The sequence below is a fragment of the Panthera leo genome, chromosome A2 (assembly GCF_018350215.1).
Source record: "Panthera leo isolate Ple1 chromosome A2, P.leo_Ple1_pat1.1, whole genome shotgun sequence".
Taxonomy (NCBI): Eukaryota; Metazoa; Chordata; class Mammalia; order Carnivora; family Felidae; genus Panthera; species Panthera leo.
The window spans coordinates 163,068,736-163,091,878 of NC_056680.1; positions in this window are offsets into that span (position 1 = coordinate 163,068,736).

The window sequence follows — 23,143 nt, forward strand, 5'->3', positions numbered from 1 at the left end:
AAATAAAAAACTTGGTTGTGAAGGAAGGAGATACATAGTAACAAGAAGAAATCGAGGAAGAGTCGTTAAGAAGGCAAAGCCTGGGGCACATTTAAATGCTGACAGGAAATGGGGTGTCTGCGTGGCTCAGTTGGTTAAGTGCCAGACTCTAGACTCCAGCTCAGGTCATTATCCCAGGGTGGTGGGATTGACCCCCACATCAGGCTCTGTGCTAAGCAAGGAGCCTGCTTGGGATTCTCTCCTTCTCTCTCTCTCTCTCTGCCCCTCTTCCACTCTCTCTCTAAAATAAAAATTAAAAATTAAAAAAAATGTATGTGATAGGAAAGAGCTGTAGAAACATACTGCTTAAAGACGCCATCGGAGAAAGAATGCTCTTTCGCTGTGAGCAGAGACTAGGCTCAAAAATGGGTGCAGATGCAAGTATATTCTGGGGTAGGAAGCTCAAAGAGGTTGAGGAAGGTCAAGGCTGAGGGGTTTTGTTTTTCTCTGAAGTAGAAAGCAAGGTAGTACAAATCCAGCCTCCAGTTGAATTCCTCTTGTGAAGAGCAAAGTGTGCACCTAAGTTGACTGCCTGAATTAATGTTACCATCTACAGGCTCTCCCAAAAGCCTTCCTCCAAAAACCATTCTCAGTTCATGCCGAACACAGAGCACTGGTGACTGACCAAAGTTCTATACCACCGTGGACTATGGTGGTAATTACCTTAACCGGGAGAATTTTCCAGTGACACTTACTGTCTATAGTCACATTTAATGCACAACCTATATTAGTATGATTCTTTTGCTGCACAGAGCTTTTCTCCCTGAGTTACAATTTTCTTGAATTCCAAGATAAATTTTCTAAAATCATCATGGATTTTGGGGCGCCTGGGTGGCTCAGTCGGTTGAGCGGCCGACTTCGGCTCAGGTCATGATCTCGTGGTCCGTGAGTTCGAGCCCCGCGTCGGGCCCTGTGCTAACAGCTCAGAGCCTGGAGCCTGTTTCAGATTCTGTGTCTCCCTTTCTCTGACCCTCCCCCATTCATGCTCTGTCTCTCTCTGTCTCAAAAATAAATAAACGTTAAAAAAAAATTAAAAAAAAATAAAATCATCATGGATTTTGATATCAGATACACCTAGAATTTTAAATCTGGTTTTGTCACTCATTACCATGATACACACTACTTATCACTCTGGACCATAGTTATCGCTGTGTTGTGATGATGAAAACCTGTACTGAAAACGGCTAGCACAGCGTCTAACACAAAATAGCGATTCCCTTCCTACCTCCCTATCTTTCTTAGATCATCACTTAACACAGTGCCAAAGATACGATACTCAATATGCATGTCTTGTTTACCGTGATGGTGGTGATTAGGGCCAGATTAAGAGATGAGCCTGTCCGGCAGACGTCCAGAGTGGCACATCATGAAGGCTGCTGAAACTTCTCTATGTACTAAAATATCACAAGAATACGAGATGGAAGAAAAACCATTTTTAACTGCAATCTTTTCAACTGGGATCCTGTATGTGGTTGGGAAGAAAAAATACTTGGAAAGACAGTGAAACAGCCTCCATAAAAGATACGCTTGGGTAACAGAAGAGTTACCATGTGTAGGTTTAGTTAATGTGACAACTGCCTTCTCCCCACCCACTCCCACACAAAGAAACAAGATAGTGAATTTCTAAAAATATGTAGACATATATTGAAAATGCATCCTTTTAGAAGATGTGCCAACTTCTTTGCTCCCCAGGGCAAGTCCACAAATCTTAATACAATTCCGATCATATTGATGATAGTGATGCCTTGAGCTATAATCCCTTTTGAACTGGGGTCCTGGATTTCCTGTCTTAGAAATACAAAGTCTAATTTTTCTAAGTCTGCAAGATATCCAAGGCATCCGTGTAATGAACAGCTACAGAAGATAGATACAATGTCTCCCTCAGGAGCAAAGTGCTGCTTACTGCCCATTATAAAATATTTGGGTTCCCCGAGCTGAAATTTCCTCTCCTATAATGCAACCTACTCCATGTGTACATGTTACCCTACCCTCTTCACAATTCCTGTGCTTTACTGGGGCTTCTGTAACCAGTGTAAGGAGATGCTGGTATTCTGGCTGCTGGCTTGGACTCTTTCGTCTTTTATCAGCATCCACGAAATTGTGGTAAGCTAACTCATGAGCTTGCTGGAAGAGTAAAATCTCAGGCTCTTTGCAGTTCTCGGGACCCACACTAAACAATCTGTAACAGGATATATTAAAGGTTTTGAGTGATAAAGCAAAAGCTCAGAAAAGCAGGAATATAATTGTAATCGAGAAAGGCAGGAAGACGGTAATTCAAAATAGAGGCATGATTCAGCCAAAATAGATGAACATGGTTTTCATTATGACCTACAAGTTTTTATGCCTTGTTAAACTTTCTTGATAAAGTTTTGGACCTAACCTCTAGGACGTGAGGAACTAGAAATTTAGTCCTGATAATAGTAATGCCCACTTTGGGGTTCTAAGAGGCAAGAATCTAGACCTAGTAACATTGGGCATTAACATCAAGATGAAAAACTGTTTCCTGGAATGAAAAAGTGTCATGCAAAGATATTTTTTTCACCCATCTCTTATTTGAAAAGCCTAGGGAATATATTCTTATGAGATATTTCTTGGGATAATAATAATAAAGTTGCTCGTGGTATAAATTAGAATGTTTTTGGTTGGAAGTCACAGAACACCCAACTCTTAATTGATTTAAATAATGAATGAGATCTCTTGGGTCACACAGACCATAAAATTTCCTCAGTTTTTGTTTTTGTTTTTATTTTGGAGATCGAGCACATGCACACACACAAGCTGGGGAGGGGCAGAGGGACAGAAGGAGAGAATCCCAAGCAGGCTCCACACTCTACACTCCTGATGCAGGGCTCAATCCCACGACCATGACATCCTGACGTGAGCCAAAAGCAGGAGTCAGACGCCCAACCAACTAAGCCACCCAGGTGCCCAAAATTACCTCAGTTCTAATGTTCTAGAGATATCACTTCTCTTTTAAAAGAATGTTCAAGATGCTCTCATAACTTACTGTTAGAAATGCAAATATGTACAGCCTTTTTGGAGGGGAATTTTCCAGTATGTAACAAAACTTTTTATTAACTTTTTGACACAGCAATCCTTCTTCTAGGAATTTTTCCTGAAGTCATAACTCCAGTTCCCCTCCTAGGTATATACCCCTTATATCCATTTGAATAGATTTTAAATATGGAGATTCAAGATCCATAATCAACTCTGACCTATGTCTGTGATTCTGGGGTATGCCTCTAACTTCGATGAGATGGTACCCTCCACTTCTTTCCCTGGAAGGTGAGGGATTTGGATCAGATGATAGCTCCCACTTATCAAAAGTCAGCTCTGTTGCAGACACTATGTTTATTATTCTGTATGATTCCCAATCCTTTCTTGCAAGGTATGTATGTATGTATGTATGTATGTATGTATGTGTTTAATTTTTGAGGTAGGGTTCACACCCAGCACGGAGCCCAAGGCAGAGCTTGAACTCACGACCCTGAGATCAAGACCTGAGCTGAGATCAAGAGTTGGATGCTTAACTGAGCCACCCCGGCACCCCGCAAGGTATTTATTATACCCCCATTTCATAGGCAAGGACGTTGAGGCTCGGAGAAGTTTAACCATCATACAGTCCTCCGGTCAGTAAACCCAGGTTTACCTGACTATAAAGCCTACAGTCTTCCTAACGCACTAAGTGGCTTCAGAAGATGCAAAGGCTTTGAGGCCTTTCACAACTCCATATTCTGTGATTCTCTACAATTAAGGGAATCAACATGTCCACCAAAGTGCTAATAGTTCATAACCTCAGCATTCATTCCTTTCTCCCTGGGAATTAACCAGCAGTCAACCGAGTATCATGTTCACTTACCCTAAAGTCATCGTCACCTCGACCTCTTCTTGCCTTGGGTACCTCAAGGTAGTTCATTGTCCTTGCTTCTTCCTCTTTATCTCACCCCTGCCTAGGCAGTTACTCCGTGCTCTATCCGTGTACTTGAGTTTGTAGGCTCCTTACCGGATAAGTGGTTTTGTTGGAGCGTGGATGTACTTGTAATTCACATAGATAACTGTGCTCATTCTTTGTCCTGGCTGGGATCTGAGATTCTCAAATCCATCTCTGTTCTTTCCCCGCTCTGTTTTGCAAAGCAAAAGCACCGGGGGGAGATAGGAGGATGGAAGAGGGGAGAAGGGAGAAGCTGGTGGTGCGCCTTCTGTGTCTTTTTTAGGATCTCCTACAGCAAGTGTGTCTTCTCCAGAGCTCCAGTCTGAACAACCCTGCCATAGTTTCAGCTTCTGCAGAGTGACCTCAGCCCCTGGACTTAGGTCACATCACTTTCTCCCCTTGTCCCTCTCACCTCCCTGGGTGGAGACGACTTCCTGCCATTAGAAAGCCTGAGCCTCACCTATCCCGTTTGGTTTCTTAACTGTTTCATCGCCTGTGTAACGGATTCCTCATATTAAATTCTCTCGGGGGGTCTGGGGGGCCCAGCTGGTAAAGCATCCAACTCTTGGCTTTGGCTCAGGTCATGATCCCAGGGTCATGGGATTGAGCCCGGAGCTGGGCTCCGCTCTAACAGCGTGGAGCCCGCTTAAGACTCTCTCTCCCTCTGCCTCTCTCCCCTATTCGTGCTCTTTCTCTCTAAAATAAATTTTTAAAAAATCTCTCTGTTTTAAACTACTTAACGTGTTATCTCTTTTCCTAGTTAATTCTCAGCGGATACACTCAGTTTTTCCCTTTTTTAAACGTCTGTCTCTATTCCTATTTGTCTGTGTTACTGTCTAACTGCTGCAAGGTGGTCTACACTGTGTACCCAACACCTTGTGCTTGTCCGTGTCCTCCATAAGTGTCTCCAATTCTTGCCCCCACACACAGCACTTTGACGAATATTCTCTGTGTATGTCCCCTCATAGATCTTCTATGAGAGTTTTTCTGCAATATATTCTTGGAATGGGGTGACTGGGTCACGAACACATTAACTCGCCTAAATTCTGTTAGGTTGGTGGTCAAAATTTCTTTCTCCATTTCCTCAACTCTTGACATCATTCAACTTTCCAATTTTTGCCTTACCTTATTAAATTTCACAATAGTATCATTCAACAGAAGGATTGACTAACAATTGTTGAATGTTATACTATATGCCAGCCACTTTACATAGTTTCTCCTTTAGTCCTTACTCCAGTTCTATGGGTAAGTGCCAGGTGAAGGAACAAAGGATCGGAGAGGTTAAGCAACTGGCCCAAGGCCACGTAGCTAAGAAATTGCAGGACTGGATCACAATCCAGGCCGATCTGCTCTAAAGCTTGTGTCTCTGACCCTTATGGCATATTGCTTTTACATCAATGGGGACGTCCCTGCTTTATACTTGAACAACTGAGACTGGAGAGATGAGATCAATTACATAATAGTGTTTGCATAGCTGGGAAGAATTGGGGATCATTTTGACCTTGGGTCTCACCTAAAGCCGGTGCTCTTGACTTTGCACAGCACCACCCAACAGACACCACGTCTGGGACAACAGAGAGCCCAGGGCGGTGACCTTGTGACTGCCAGTGACGTTTTTGAATTCTCTAAGCCACACCGACAGATAATCGGGTTCACCAGAAGACCTACGGAAATAAAATTGCCCTAAATTTAATTTAATTGCTTTAGGAGGTGAAAAGATTGAGGTCGGCATCCACGTTGGAATAAGCACTTTGAGGAGTCTGGCCATCTAAAGCCCAAGGTACTAGAACTCACCAGTTGACAACATTCATTTCCCAATTAAAAGACTTCCCGCAAATCAAACCATAATGAGATGCCACTTCACACCCACCAGGATGGCTAGAAAAATATAAACAAATAAATAACAAGCGTTGGTAAAGGCATAGAGAAATTGGATTATTCGTGTATAGCTGGAGGGAATGTAAAATGTCTCAGCCCCCGTGGAAAACATTCTGGCCACCCTCAAAATCTTAAATGGAGAGTTACCCTATGACCCAGCACACCCACTCGTGGGTCTATACCCCCGAGAGGTAAAAACCATCGTACACACAAACGCTTGTACATAAACGTTCATAGCAACATTTTTCACGACAGCCGTGAAATAGAAACCACCCAAATACCCATCGACTGATGGAGGAATAACTAAAATGTGGTATACCCACATAACGAAACGTTATTTGGCAAGAAAAAGAAATGAAGTGCTGACTTGTGCTATGACCTGTACGAACCTCAAAAACATTATGTTAAGTGGAAGGAGCCAGTCACGGAGGACACATGCTGTATGATTCCACGTGCATGAAACGTCCAGAATAGGAGAACGTAGAGACAGAAAGCAGATTCGTGGTCGCCTAGGGCTGGAGGGTGTGTGTGTGGGGAGGTGTTGGCTGGGGAGGGCTAATGGGTACAGGGTTTCTTTTAGGAGCAATGAAAATGCTCTAAAACCGATGGTGTGATGGACGCACAACTCGTGAATAAGCTAAAAGCTGTTTAACTGTCCACTTTAATAGGTGACCTGTATGCATGTTGAGTTTTTCAGGAAAGCTGTAGAAAAAGGCTATGAGGTTAAGACTTTTGGAGAAATGGATGCTGGGAATGGACAAGGATGACATTATCTTCTTTATTTTATTACTTTTACACACAGTTATAATTGTGTAATTATACACAATTACACTCAGCTTGTGCCAGAAGAAATTTTTACTTCTCAGAGACTGCTTTTTTTTTTTTAGCCATCTGTATGTTTTTTTTGGGTCTTATGAGATAGGGTTTCCAATTCCTTTTTTCTTTTTCCTTTTTATTTATATTTATAGACATATATGAGGAGAGTTGTTAGAATAAAAACCTGTTATATAGTTGAGGATGGAAATAGTAGATAGAATTCTCCCACCATTAAAGGTAAAAAAAAAAAAAAAAAAAATTCAAAGGAAGTTCCAATAAAACTATGCAGACTGAATTTAAATAATCATTTTTGAGCAGCAACTCTCAGAATTTTGGGACTCGGGAGCACTTTCCACTCTTAAAAATTACTAAGGACCCCAAAGAACTTTTGTTTATGTAGGTTATATCGAATATTATTTACTATATTGCAAATTAAATTGAGGAATTAAAAACATATGTCTTTATTCAATCTACTACATGTCAACATATTTTAAAAAGGATTTTCTAAAATAAAAAGTTGGTGGGGTGCCTGGGTGGTGCAGTCAGTGGAGTGTCTGATTCTTGATCTCAGCTCAGGTCATAATCTCACATTATGTTTGAGTCCTACATCAGGCTCTATGCTGATGGTGTGAACCTACTTGGGATTCTGTCTCTTCTTCTCTCTGCCTCTTCCCTGCTTGTGCTCTCTCTCTCTCTCCCTCTCTCAAAATAAATGAATAAATTTAAAATATAAAAAAGATGGAACTGGAGGGTATTATGCTAAGTGAAATTAGTCAGAGAAAGACAATTATCATATGACTTCACTCATATGAGGACATTAAGAGACAAAACAGATGAACATAAGGGAAGGGAAACAAAAATAATATAAAAACAGGGAGGGGGACAAAGCAAAGAGACTCATAAATATGGAGAACAGAGGGTTTCTGGAGGGGTCGTGGGTGGGGGATGGGCTAAAGGGGTAAGGGGCATTAAGGAATCTACATCGTTGCACTATTTGCTAACTAATTTGGATGTAAATTAAAAATAAAATTTAAGAAAACTAAAATAAATAAAGAAAAAAGGAATAAAAGAAATAAAAGAAATAAAAAATTGGTGAGGGGCTCCTGGCTGGCTCAATTGGTAGAGCATGAGACTCTTAGCCTCAGAGTTCTGAGTTCAAACCCCAAGTTGGGTGTGGAGATTACTGAAAAAAATAAAATCTTTAATAAAATTAAATTAAATTAAAACTTGGTGAAAGGAATAGCATTGTTTTACATTTTTTTCGCAAATTTCTTTTGTGGTTGCTTTAATCAAACGACTGCTAGGATCTCCTATCCACTTCTGAATTTAATCTGTTGTAATGTAAGCACGGTGCGAATACCAACATAAAGAGAAAGGAAAATAACATCTTAGTATTTTTTATGAACATGGTTTTGATTTCATGAACCCCCTGAAAGGTCTCGGCAATCCCCAGGAGTCTTAGATCGTGGTGTGCCAACCACTGGTTTAGCGTTTGCTAAAATTCCTGATAAGAGTTCCGTTGACTACCTTTCACATTTCATTTTAATTCAATCATTATTGAATAATTACATTTCAAAATATGTGCACGTGGGTCACCTGGGTGGCTCAGTCGGTTAAGCGTCCGACTCTTAGCTGCGGCCTGGGTCATGAGCTCACGCTTCCGGAGATGAGCCCCCCTGTCAGAGGCGCCTGCTTCAGATTCTCTCTCTCTCTGAAAATAAATAAATAGACTTTAAACAACAACAGCAAAATATGTGCACAGATGTCTAGGTATATGTACAAAAACTCCATAATAAAGCGTGTGCCTCAACAACTAAACATTTACTTTTGCTCCATGAAAACATGGAAACCATCTTAACACCGGAAGAGGAATGGCGAGCAGTAAAAGGAAATCCCTCGCAGTGAAGTAACGGGGCTACGGTTGATGATGTCAAACGCAGAGTGTGTTGCTCTTCTCCTCAACTTTAGGTGCACTTTTTGGTAATCACAATTACTGGAAAGCCCAAAAGGAAGCTAAGAAGGTGTCACCAGTGGTTTTGAAGCCTTGTGTGAGGAACTGACAGGACAGCAGAAAAGAAGCAAGTTTCAGGCCGGCCCAGCTCAGATGTCGATAATACAGGCGCAAGAACAGTGGTAACAGGGGTCCCAGTAATCGTGGGGGTGATACAACAGGGTCTGAACAAATCCGTTTTGCTACAATAGTTCCCATGGCCACGAACAGAGCCTGGGCACTAAACAAAGTGAACTCTGAAATGGGGGACATGGAGGTTGACCTTATCATAAAAGCCACTGAGAATCAGGGAAATAAAACTTGGGGTACGAATAAGGAAATGCAGGCATACGCTCTGCTTCAAGGACCCACATACAGTAAAACCTTGGTTTGTAAGCATAAATCGTCCCTGAAACATGTTCGTAATCCGAAGCACTTGTATATCAAAGCCCGAATTTCCCCATAAGAAATAATGGAAATTCAGACGATTTGTTCCACAACCCCAAACATTCATATAAGAATGATCACAATCCTGTAATATAATATAAAATGAAAAGCAAATACAAAATATAAAGAACAATAAACAAATTAACCTGCACTTACCTTTGAAAGCCTTCGTGGCTGGTGTGAGGGAGACGAGAGAGGGGAGGGCTATTGTGTAGGACAACTTTCAGTATCACTAATGGAATTACTGCTATCTTTTGGCTCAATGGAATCTTTTTCTGCACGGGGACCATTGTATATGCTCACACGGATGTTGACTACAGTAAAGTATTCATAAACTCTTGTCAGAGACTGTATTTAATGTAACTGGCAATAAGGCAGCAGAGGAAAGGGTCTATTATCTGCAGGCGGCCTGACCTAGAATGAAGCAAAGGACCGTCCATAGGTGCTTGGAAAGTGACAAAGTGCTTGGAAGTGACAAAAAATACTCTAGTGTCAGTTGTGGGCACCTTCCAACATTCTGAAAAATCACTCATTTCTGCCAAACACCACGGCCCGAGACTGAGCATCCGAGCATGGGAGACGATCACCCACAATCCTGCAGGGAGCGAGAACGAGAGCAAGAGCGACAGCAAGAGAGAGAGAGGGAGGGAGGGAGGGAGAGAAGAACCATTGGTTCAGTTGTGATCACGTGGCTTTTGGAATCACGTACTGCTCGTATTGCAAGACATCGCTCGTTTTATCAAGCTAAAATTTATTAGCAATGCTTGCTCGTCTTGCGGAACACTCGCAGAACAAGTCGCTTGCAATCCAAGGTTGTACTGCCTAAAAACAGAGAAGTGAACTGGAACTCTCTCCAAAACGTGCACGCCTACTGTGGAAATACCCACAGCAGCGGGGGAAGACGGCGGGAAGCATTCGGCAAAGCAGAAACGGGGGCAGGGCGATGGAGGTTTGTTGGAGGGACGGCAGACCACAGACCGCCAGGCCACACTGAGAAAATGAGTCATGTTTTCCCAAAACGAGATGCAAACCCGCACAGGAAACATAGAGAGGTTTGGACTGTCTGTTCGCTGATGGAAGCCTCATTCTGTTGAAAGCCGAGCTTCAGATATGTCCTTTGCCTCCTTTGGTGGAGATTAAAGTGCTCAAATTTAGATATTTAATGAGAGGAGCTGCTGCATAAAATTTAACTCTGACCATGTGAAAAGGCAGTAGCAGAAAATGACCGCGTTATCTTAGAGGAAACATGGGTGCAGTCAGATATGTCTTAGACCTAAGAATAGCAGAATTTCAGAGCAGGAAAAAAAAAAAAAAAGATATAACCCTGTGGGTAGACAATTTAAAAGTGAACAGGGCTGAAGGAGGGTGTCTATAAAAATGAGTAAGTCTCTTAAAGCATGGAATTATCATAAATATGATACATATTTTTAAAAATTTATTTAATGTTTATTTTTGAGAGAGAGAGAGAAAGAAAGCGGGGGAGGGCCAGAAAGAGAGGGAAACAGACGATCTGCACAGAGCCCAACATGCGGCTTGAACTCAACAAACTGCAAGATCATGACCTGAGCTGAAGTTGGATGCTTAACCGGCTGAGCCACCCGGACGCCCCATAAATATGATATCTTTTGATTAAGCCAAGCGTTTAATAGTTTGTGAATAAGATGGGAAAACGAGTGGACAGATAAAACACTCACTACTGTGAAATCCTGATTTCTTAAAGGTCTAAAAGGGCACAGCCCATAACCTTGGACCCACCGATTCCCCTCTGAGGATCCATCCCTCGGAAATACCAGCCCAGGTACAGAAAGAAATATGTGGCAAGATTAAGTACTGCAGCTTTGTTTGGAGAATCATACAAATGACTGGGATTGGCGTAATAATTACGGTACTCCTCGTCATGGGATATCTCACAGCACTCCTCGCAGGAGGGAGCTGCCTACAGGGTTATGGAGGAGAGGGGAGCCCAGCGTTGTTTGGGTGAAAAGCAAGAGGTGTGGTCAGAGGCAAGCACAGAGTGCCACGGGGAGGGCCCCGGGTGTGGAGCCCGAGGCAGAACCCTGCACCACTGAAGGCAGAGAGAGGAGGGTAAGAAAGCAAATGACAAATCGAAAACAAACAAGAGGCGAGTGATAATATTGGCTAGTTAAGTGTAACAAATACACCATAGCAATGGAAGATGCTAATCGTTGCTAAACCTGGGGCCAGGTACGTTTAGCTTGTCAATTTTCCTGTAAATGTGACAGCATTTTCAAAAAAAATAAAGCCTATTTAAAACTGTACGCGCACAAGGATGAGACGTTTCTGGACAAAAAGATGGCAAGTTAGTGTGTGTTTTTTTTTTTAATCACCTTTTGTAGTAAAACCAAAATGAAGGGTAAAGGGTGACAAATATCACAATATGTTTACTAGTTACATCAGAAAAATCCCAGTAACTCGAAGACTGCAACATTTCGTGTAAATTACAAGTTCCTCAGAATTTACGAATTAATTTTTAACTACTGGCAACAAAGGAATATTCTTTGCCTTGTAGACAAAGCATAACTGAATCGGGAAACTCATTTTTACCCACTGTGGACTCAAAAGTGTTTTGTTCCTGCCGGTCTCCCAAAACCTCCTGTCAAGCTTGGGTACATAACTTTTCTTCATATTTGATCTTAGCATTTGTAAGGGATAAATAATTGATCAGCACAGGAATTCTGGGAATATATTCAGCTTACGCTCAGCACTAAACTCTTTCTAAATGTCCTTAGGCGGCAACCCAAAATGTGCATCACCGAGATGTCAGTCGGAACGGGAAGCGCAGTGACACCATGGATTAGAGTCAAGAAATGTGAAATGCAAACAGGGGACTAGGAGACGTCAGTTTCACTGCTAGTTAAGTAGTCGGTGGACCTGGCTACTTAAAAAAAAAAAAAAAAAAGCCCTTTAATGTCTCTCGAGTAAGACTATAACCTCTTTGAGGGTAGAATCTCCCCCCTTCTAATTTTAATAAAAGATGGTTGCAAGTGGAAACTTCAAAGTGCGCCGAAGAAAAAGTATAATTTAAACGTTTTTTTATTGTATTACAATAACACACCATGAGGTCTACTCTCTGAAATGGCTAAGTGTACAATGTTGTACAGCCTAGCTCTAGAATTTACCCATCTCGCATAACTGACCCCTGATGCCATTGATTAACAACTCACCTTTCCCCCCTCCCTCTAGCCTCTGGCAACCCCCGTTCTCTCTGCTTTTATGAGTTTGGCTATTTTAGGTACCTCCTATAAATGGAATCATGCAGTATTTGCTTTTCTGTGACTGGCTTTTTTCACTCAGCATAATATGTCCTCAAGTTTCACCCATGCCGTCACGTATGCAGAATTTCCTTCTTTTTTAAGGCGGAATAATAAAAATCCCGTTGTGTGGGGGCACCTGGCTGGCTCAGTCAGTAGAGCATGTGACTCTTTTATTTTTTTAAGTTTATTTTTTTAGTAATCTCTATACCCAACATGGGGCTCGAACTCACAACCTCAAGACCAAGAGTCACATGCATGCAGCTCTTGATCTCACAGTTGTGAATTTGAGCCCCACTTGGGTGTAGAAATTACTTAAAAATAAAGTCCTAAAAAAAATATTCCACTGTGTGTACGTACCACATTTCTTTATCCATTCATCCATCTCTGGGCATTTAGGTTGTTTCCACATGTTGACTATTGTGAATAATGCTTCAGTGAACATTGGAGGCCTAATACCTGTTTGAATTCCTGATTTCATTTCTTTCATATAAATACCCAGAAGTGGGGGCACCTGGTGGCTCAGTCGGTTAAGCATCTGACTTGGGCTCAGGTCAGGATCTTGCAGTTTATGAGTTCGCGCCCTGCATTGAGCTCTGTTGACAGGTCAGAGACTGGAACCTGCTTTGGATTCTGTGTCTCCTTCTCTCTCTGCCCCTCCTCTGCTCATGCTCTGTCTGTCTCTTTCAAAAATAAATAAACATTAAAAACCATTAGATACCCAGAAGTGGGATTGCCAGATCAGGTGGTGGTTCCATTTCTAATTTTTTTGAGGAATCTCCATGCTGTTTTCCATAGTGGCTGCACTGTTTGCATTCCCGCCACCAGTGTATAAGAGTTCCCTTTCCCCACATCCCTGCCAACATTTATTATCTTTTGGGTTTGGTTGTTGCTGTGCTTTTTTTTTTTTTTTAAGTTTATTTATTTATTTTGAGAGAGAGCTTGAGCATGGGGGTGGGAAGGAGCAGAGAGAGCAGAGAGAGAGAATCCTAAGCTGACTCTGTGCTGTGAGTGCAGAGCCTGATGCCGGGGCTCAATCTCATGAACCGTGAGATCATGACCTGAGTGGAAATCAAGAGTGGGACACTTAACCAACTGAGCCACCAAGGCACCCCTATTTTTTTTTTTTTTTGATAATAGATGCTCTGACAGGTGTGAGGTAATGTCTCATTGTGATTTTGATTTGCATTTCCCTGATGATTAGTGATGCTGATCTTTTTGTGAACCTATTGGCCTTTTGTGTGTCTTCTTTGAAGAAATGTCTATTCAAGTCTTTAGCCCATTGTTTTAAAAGCTTCATGACATTGGTCTTGGCAGTGATTTCTTGGATATGACACCAAAAACATAGGAAACAAAACCAAAAATAGACAAGTAGGATTACCTCAAACTAAAAACTTTCTGCACAACAAAGAAAGCAATGAAATGAAAAGTCAACCTGAAGAATGGAAGAAAATATTTGCAAACCATCAAGCAACTGGTAAATTTCCAAAATATATTTTAAAAACTCATAAAAGCAAGAGCAAAAAAGTTAATAACCCAATTTAAAAGGGGTACTTTTTTTACACTTGATGTTGTATATGTGTGTAAAAGAGTAACCTTTGTCTGAAACATTTTCATTCCAAAAAATTATTATTTTTAATGTCGTGCCAAAGTTCCCAGGCTCCACTCAGGGTGTAACTGAGGAACACTATGAATGCCATAATAGGATGAGCTTCCATTTTCACATGCTCATAAAATCCCTGCCCCCCCCCTTTACCCCTCCCCCCCCCCCCTTTTCCCCAAGGCATTTCTGGGATCCACTGGTGTGTGTCATATCGTCAGAAATGGGTCCAGTTAGGCTCTTCCCGCCCAGATTTCTTGTGGAGGATCTTGCCCTGGCCTGCTACTTGTGCCCTCATTGCGTGACAACGTGACTGGATCCACCTGTCCTCTGCGGGGGGGCCACACTGAACCCTCACAGGGCAACAGTGAAGACTGGTGGATGGGCCTCTCACCAGTATTGTGCTTTAGTCTCTCACCTGACCCTCAGAGCCCCATAGCTGTCAGCCAGACTTCCACCAGCCAGAGCCTTTGGGGAGTACATCTCTGCCACGTTGAGACCTTACCCCTCAGTCAACAGCAGCTGGGAACGTATGCCTGGCCGTCCTCCTTCTGTATCTCATTTCACCCATTCTCTCCAGGTATCCGTGCACGTTGTACCGTATCCCCCTACCAGCCCCAAGACCTCTGTTCATACCAATTCATGCCTATAGGGCATCTGGAGGAATTCTCCAGACGACCAGCCCCCATACTTTAAATTCTAGTTTGAGCTTATCGGAGGTCTGTTATGTACTCCTAAAACGAAGTCTTACTTTCCAGATGTGCTGGGGAAAGGGAAGCTTGACTAGCTCATATCATTGACCTGCATTCTTCCATTACTAAGAATATGCTAAGCCTACCATAGGCAGGATTTAATTGAAGGCATAGGAAAGAACATGAAAAAGACTATATTATTATTTTTATCCAATCATGTTTCTATTACCTGGCTTCATCTCTTGCCCCAAATGAATCATGTCATACATGAGTGTCTGTCTCAATCAGGAATTTTAGAAGTGGCATCTGTAAGACTGTCACTTAGTCCCTGTGTATGGTTGGACCACAAACCATACATTCAGGAACTAAGGGGCAGCCACAGTTGGCCTTGTTATTGGAAAAAAGAAATCCAGGCTTTAGAAGGATAGCTGAATGAATGAGGAATGTAGAGAGAAAAGAGGAGAGATAGTGAGTATTTTGTGAGTTTCTAATAATTTTCTTCATTCCATTTGGGTCCTTTACTGTGGTCTTATTGTCCTTAAGTTCCTTGATATATACCTGTGTCTTTATAAAAATCCCGACTTTTTTTTGCTTAATTGACATAAATTTGGGTTCTGGCCCTTTTAATCAAATAGCCAACATTTATTAGACAGTTACTCAATATGCCAACCACTCTATGGTACTAAATGTTTTCCATATATTCCCTTTATCTTTACAGCAAGATTGTGAGACAGAGAGGGGTTATACAGTCTGATTTCAGAGATCACATTCCCTCTATTCTGCCTCCCAAAGAATATTAAACCATAAACACTGTATTGTAATTACTGATTTCTCTTGGCTGTCTCTCCCATTGACTATAAGCATCTTGAGGTCAAAAAATAGAGGACTTACTTATCTTTGTACTCATAGCACGACGTTAAACGAATGGGTAAGTTGATTGATTATGGCTTTACTATATTACAGTGCAGATGTTTGCACCTTGTCTCCCAATGCATCAGTAATTCTCGAGCCCTTCGGGGATTAAGGGAGGGAGTATATCATTTGGGAGGTTCTTTTAAAATGACACACACCTTCAAGTTCTGATGTGTACCCTTGAATCCCACCTTCTTCAGGTTACTCCATAAGGAAACCACTCTTACTGATGGGAGTATGTCATACAGCTTGAGTCAGGTAGGCCTTTGAGTAAAGGGTTGAGTACCATTATTGATTTTCTTGAGGCGACCACTGTACCTTTACATTGCTGTACGCCCACAGTCTAACAGTGCCTGACACACAATCCATGCACAATACGAACCTGCTGAGTGAATTAATAAATGTTGATTTTTATCAGGTGGTTTCTAATTTTTTTTTTTTTTTTTTTTTTTACCACTTCAAAGGTCTTTCATGTCTTCTGGATTCCATTGTTTCTGTTGAGAATTCTGCTGCCAGGCTTAGTGCTGTCCTTTCGAAAGTTTTTTTCCTCTGACTGTGCTTAATATTTTTCCCTTTGGTTTTGGTTTCTAGATGTTCTACTGTGATGGACCTAAGTGGGAAGGTTTCTTTGTATTCATCTTGCTTGGGGCTCACGAGGATGGTTCTATCTGTAGCTTGATATCTTTCATCAGTTTTGGGAAATTCTCTACCATTATCTCTTCAAACATTGCTTCATCTTCATTCCCATTCTCTATTTTCTCTCCCTCATCCTCCAATTAACATATATTCTAGTCCTTCTGCCTCTACCTCTTACTTTCTCTTCTATGGTTTCTATCCTTTTGTCCTTCAGTGCTTCATGCTAGACATTTTTTCCTGACCTAACTTCTGATTTCTTAATTCTCTCATTAGCTGTGTCTAATATGAGGTTACACCTATATATTGAGTTATTAACTTTGGTTACTGATTTTTAAATGTTTATTTATTTATTTTGAGAGAGAGAGAGAGAGAGAGGAGAGTGAGAGAAAGCAGGGGGAGGGCAGAGAGAGAGAGAGAATCCCAAGCAGACTCTGTGTTCTCCGTGAAGAACCCGATGCAGGACTTGATCTCACAAACCGTGAGATTATGATCTGACCCGAAACCAAGAGTCAGATGCTCAACCAACTGAACTACCCAGGTGCCCCGGTTACTATTTTTTTAATCCTATAATTTTCATTTGGTTCTGACTTACAGTTTCCAATTATCTTCTGAGCTGTCTCTTAATCAGAACGTATTCAGCATAGTTATGTTAACACCTTAGAGTAAGAAGAACTCCATTGTTTTGATCCCTCATGGGTATCTTTCTATTGCCTTTGGTTTCTTTAGGTTTCAACTGACCTGACTCCTCCTAAACCTATTTACTTTTTATTGTGTGCAAGACACTGTATATTAATTATCACAGAAATTATTTGACTCTAATCTAACATTACCTTTTGATAGGGAAGATTTGTATTTGCTTTTGGCAGGTGGGTAGGGACACTAGCAACTGCAGATCAGATGAATCCAATAAAGGCCTTAGATAATTGGAGCTGAGCTTCAGTCCATCCTTACTCCTAGGGTCTAACCCTTGCATTTCCCAACGCAGTGTGTGTGTGTGTGTGTGTGTGTGTGTGTGCGTGGTGTTTTCTCTACAGGTCTCCCTCACAGTCTCAAAAAATATATGCTCAGCTTTTCAATCTTTCGGTTACTTTTCAAGGAATTGACAGATGCCCTGGGAGAATAGTAGACCTGATGTTGGATGTCACTCGTTGCATTTAATTCTTCTCTAGATCCCAGCCCTGTACTTTTTTACTGTGCTGTTACTTCCTCTAGTGACTTCAAACAATTTTTTTCTCCGTTTGAGCAGCTTTTCTAATAGCTCTCAGTGAAAGACTTGTTCCCCATTAGCCAGTCTGCCATTTTCAGAAGATACCTAATTCGATCTTTGTTCACATTTTATCCTTACCAGATTAGCTAATAGTAAAAACAAAACAAAAGCTTTTATTTTTTAAAACGTCATTTACTGCTTCTTTACTCATTGCTGTTAAAGCACTTTCTAAATAACTGGGAAACAAGGGAGGTGCGAAACAGGATAAAGGAAAAGATCTGGTTGATTCCCAAACTGTAGAGTCAGTCTAAACAATGCAGATAAAAGAAACATTCCCCAAATTAGGTTGAGCAGACATTCTCCTTTGTAAAAGGCAATCTCGTTCTCAGCATTTACGTGTCATGCGTTACCTGAAGCACACTTCTCTTTACGCAAAGCCTAAAGTGATCAGGTATTGCGTCAAATAAGACCAAACTTGTTTTTTCTTCCCCGATGACCTGGGGTTGTACACAACCATATGTCCCATCAGCGGTACAGGGAACACTGGTTTAGAGGTGCAGGCAAGGTGGTGACCTCTCAAGTCAGGGATCAATACTAAATATGTCAGTGGAAGCCTGGGCCAGCATGAACGTCAGCAGAGGAGGCAAAATGGCGGTGGCCGTCAGTAGGCCACAGTGCCCCAGGGAGGTCAGCAGGACTGGATAGGCAGTGGCAGCTGGAAAGATCTGGGGAGACATCATAGCTGGGGCAATCTGCTTTCCTTTCCTTGTTGTTGAGAGCCAGACTCATTCTCAACGGGACTAGCCCAGAGGAATGCTGGGGAAGAGAATTTCACTCCGGTTTCTGCGGCAGAGGGAAGTGGAATGCTATACCTCTCCCGACAGAGGTAATTACGGCCTCTAGGAGCAAAGCCCAGGTGGTATTTCCCCAGAGTTGATTCTATTTCTCTCCTGGGTTGACAACTACCTCAGGACAGGGATAATGGTTGTTGATGCTATCTGCCACTGTGGTGATTTCAAACTAAAAGAGAGATTAAATATGCAAGCAGCAAAGCATGAGGAAAAGAAAAATCAAGACTGGGTTGCAAGCTTCCCTCTGCTTCTGATAACCACTGCCGGTTCTGCACTGCTGGGCACCTGAGAGGCCAGCACCCCTTCTATCCTGGAACCTGGAAGGGAAATGCAGTGGGATGAGGACCACCGCCCCCCCCCCCCCCCGGCCCCACTTTCCCTGGCTCTCCTGCCTCATCTGCCTCTACCATACGAACCTGTTCCTACATCTCTAAGTCAGAAGGGAACTTGGGATTCTGTCGTGAACTGGTCTTCACCCAAAGCAGGAATTCTTTTTTAAAGCATTCTTGTCAACTGGTTGACAAGATTCTGCTCAGGCTCTGTCGAGATCAGAAAAATGACTAAGGCGTTTCCCTTATTTTCATTGTGGTGTATATGAAAACACAGGCAGAACAAAAAAAGTATGCTGAGCGGGTTAATTCTCCATCCATTCAGTTCCCCTCCCTGTGACGACGGTTACGAAGTTTCTAGGTATTGTACCTGGAGGGTTTTGTATACATGTATATTTTCTAAGTTCATGCATTTATTTTGAGAGAAAGGGAGACAGAGTGGGGGAGGGGGCAGAGAGAGAGGCAGGGAGAGGATCCCAAGCAGGCTCAGCACTGTCAGTGCAGAGCCCAACACGGTGCTTGAACCCACAAACCTTGAGACGGTGATGAAACCAAGAGTCAGACGCTTCACCGCCGGAGCGACCGAAGGCGCCCCACGTACACATGTTCATACGATTGTAGTACCCTTCCTTCAACCAGGACCAGACATGCTTTTTATTTAATACAAATGACAACATAATTTCAAATCCATTTTGAGCACTCTAATTGACAGGAAGTTGTACCTAAAATTGAACTGGAATTTCTGTCATTTCAGAAGTGGTTAAATCTTGGTTTTGGCTTCTAGAACTTCACAGAATGCGCGAAACTCTTCCCTGAAGGGACGGTTCTGTGAAGGTTTAAAACAGCGGTCTTTCTACTTATTTTCCTCCACCCTCTCTGTCCCCCACCACCCGCCCCTCTGCCCAAGGTGCATTCCCAGCCAAAATGTTTTGAGTTTCTTTATTCCTCCTGTGGTGTTGTAGAACCGAAAGAATTATACATATTTCTTGCCAAAGAAAAATATTCAGAGTCGTAAGCTTGCTTTGAGTTAAATAAAACGAGTTCATCACTGCTGGTGGAAGGTTGGTTGGTTTGCTCTTGCCCTCCTAGCATTATTATGCCATTATATGGCATATATTATTGCCATTATAGCATTAGCTTATACATGCTTAGCTCCTGAAGACTTTATGTATCTCGATTATCTGAATTTCACTTGCGTAAATAAGATCTTCGTGTGATTTTTTTTTGTAGCTGCCAAAGTAAACTTTAAAAATCAAGATAGCTTTAAATATATATATATATGCATACATGTATATATAGACTGTGTCTCCCAAAGTGGAAAAAAATTTAAATACATTTTATTGTGTTGCATGTGTACAGATACTATCAAATTTACTTATTGAAATGAAAATAATGGGTTCAACTGAAAGGCAGTTGAAATCGCAGCTAAATAAAATCTTTTAAAAAATTTTTATTATAATTGTTTTAATGTTTATTCATTTTGAGAGAGAGAGAGAACGAGAGAGAGAGAGAGAGAGAGAGAGTTAGGCAGGGGCAGAGGGAGAGAAGGAGAGAGAGAATCCCATGCAGGCAGCATTCTGTCAGCGGGGAGCCTGACGCAGGGCTCTGTCCCAGAAACCATGAGATCACGACCCGAGCAGCAACCAAGAGTCAGTCACTTAACCGCCTGAGCCACTCAGGTGCCCCTAAAATCTTTATTAATTGGAAACTGGTTATTTTCATGATTCTGAAAACGGAGTTACTATATTTACGAACGAACTCGTGCTTTAACATAAAGTTCAAAATACAAGATTGCGGGAAATATTTTAGGACTTCAAATGTTTACAGGGTATGTGCAAGAGGGAAGAACCCCAGGTCGGAGCCAGGAGACCACGCGGCTCATTCAGATTGGCCCCGGGTTAGTTTTTGATCTGCGTGGCCTACCATTTCTTCACAACGCCCTCACCTTCACCAGTGACTGGTAAGTAGTTCGGCCCCCGTACAAGTGCCTTCGAGAGATGATCTGTGTAATCTGTATATTAACCCTGTGTTACAGATGAACAACAGGCTCCCCAGGGTTAACTAGCTGGTCCAAGGTCACACAGCCCAGAGCGAGGGAGGGGGAATTCACAGGCAAACAGCGCTTCGTCTTCTGTATTTCTGGGCAACTTTCTCACAAAGTGCTTCCTTGCTTCTATTTTGTTCATTCTCTTCTACAGACCTTCCCACAAGACACTTCTCAGTTCTTTTAGAAACATCGTGACTGGCTTGCCACCTGGCACGTTAACCTCCACATCTCGTAACCCACTCATCTTTCTAGACGCATCCTCTAGACACGTACCCACTGCTCTTGAGCCCCAACTGCACTTTTCTCTCCCTGTTCTGAGAAAGGCCTCTCCCAAGTGCCACCCTTTTGTGAAGCCAGATTGTCCCTGTCTGAAGGCATCTCTCCCTGCCCCAGCTGGAAAGCCTTTGTCATGGGCTGTCCTGTGCATATCATTTCCTCAAATACAGCATCACACATAGCTATTTCTGCACAGGAGTTATCGTCTTCAAGAGCCTATAAGAAGAGAGAAACTAACAGAGCTCTAAGCCCATCCTGGGGACTCAATGAGCATTTCTAGAAGATTTGGGCTGTGGGCTTCTTCTGGAAGTCGGATTGGAGGGATCTGTAGCCTTGGAGAGGGTGGAATCGTCCAAGGCCTGTGTCAAGTGTCTGTGAACCGCTGGGCCATTGCTCGCTTCTGTGGTATCGCTTTGGACTTTGTTTTGCCAACCGAGGAAGGCTGGTGAGCCTCAGGCCGTAGGAATCAAATGGAAAATTCCCTCTGGTCAAAGCCAGTGCCTGGGGCTTTACTGCATAGCAAGCTTACCTGGAGAAAAACATCCGAGCTCCTCTCTAGTTGCAGGACGGTTATTCACGGTCATCTCTTTCAGATTCTCTCTCTTTCAGATTCTCGAAACCAGAATTTGACCCGGTGGGTTGACATTGAACGGTTTCTGTAACCCGGGTAAAAACGGCACCCTGCTGTGAAAACTGCCTTTCCTTTTTTTCTTTTGCGGTCCCCCTCCCCCCCCCAAAACTAATACATTTCAATTGCTGTGAAGGAGACAATTAAGGGCGTCCCTTCACTTCTGGAAGATAAAAGTTCAAAGTCCTCCGCAAGTGAACTGAGATAGGGGAAAAAAAAAAAAGTCCTCGTATTGTGGCCTCACGAACAGCCAACTAGACAACGCTGCCTCCTAGTGGCGAGTATAGACACTGCTTAGCGTGTGGACACGCTGTCGGTCCTGGTCAGTTTGGAGAGGGGGCTTTCCGAGTAGGAGTGTGTGTTTACTGTTCAGCATACACGTACACTGTGGATGTACAAGCTTAGTCACAAAACGGATCCCGAACAGGGGACTTTTGGCTTTTCACGATCAGGATTCAAACCAAGTCCACAAACTCCCGCGCCGTCCTGAGCCCGGCAGGTAAGACTCATGATCACAGCAGCCGTGGCCAAGGCACGTCCCTTATAAAGGAATTCTCTGTCCTCGATTTTTAACACGTCGTGGGAGCCCCCGGACACTCCTGAGGACCCCTTCAGGCTCCAAGTCACCAGTTTGCATTTACAGGATTCTGACTGGGGCGTCCCTGGGACGTTGCCAGCGCTGTGAACTGAGCTACAAAGTCTGCAAATACGGGCCGCTTGTTTTCCCAGGGTGAGGGTACCAGGGTGCGAGGGTGCTAACCCGGCTGGCTCCACGGGTGGGTGACCTGGGCAAACAGGGCTCCGTGACGACGGTGGGCCCGCTCTCGGAGCGTCACTGCTGACACCCGCTTGACGTTCTTCATACATTTCCATTTTGCACGGGGACCTGCAAATTCTGTAGCTGGTCCTGCCTCTGAGAGAACTGACTGCCTTTGCCTCTTTTTCTCTTCCCCCCATTTCCTGCCCATGCTGTGCTCCTGGGGCCAGGCGGTGCCCCACAGCTTGCCCGAAAAACGGGGAAGGGTCTCTGGACCCATCTTTTGTCTCCCAGCCCCAGCCTCTGAGACCGGGAGCCTGCGTCTTCTGAGGAGGGTCTGTAGTGGTCACGACGGCCCAGGACCCGGATGGCAAGGCTCACGCATCACTGGGGTTCGTTTGATCACCACGAGCTGGATCCCGTCCAGCGACTATGTTTATTCTTGCTCCTCGGCTGTCTCTTGAGACAGTTACCCCGCTGGCAAAGAGAGGCACTAGGTACAAAAGCACCTGTTTGCTGGTCACTCTTCAGACGGGGGAACTACTCTGCCCCATCTTCTTTGGATCCCAACGTTCCTCGTGCTCCTTGTCATTTCTTCTCTCCCTGCCCACGTCTGGCAGGTTTCTGCTCGCCCACGTGACCGCCTATCCGCCTGCCTATCATCCTACTGACCCACCGTCCAGTCGTCTTCCTACCGACCCGACTGCGGGATCCTACACTGAACACCAGCTACGTGCCAGATGCTCTTAGGAGACTCTTTACACACACGCCCTTTACTCTCCCAGATAAGCAGTTTTTTCCTTCATCTTCCACTCGAGAAAACTGAAGCTTTCAG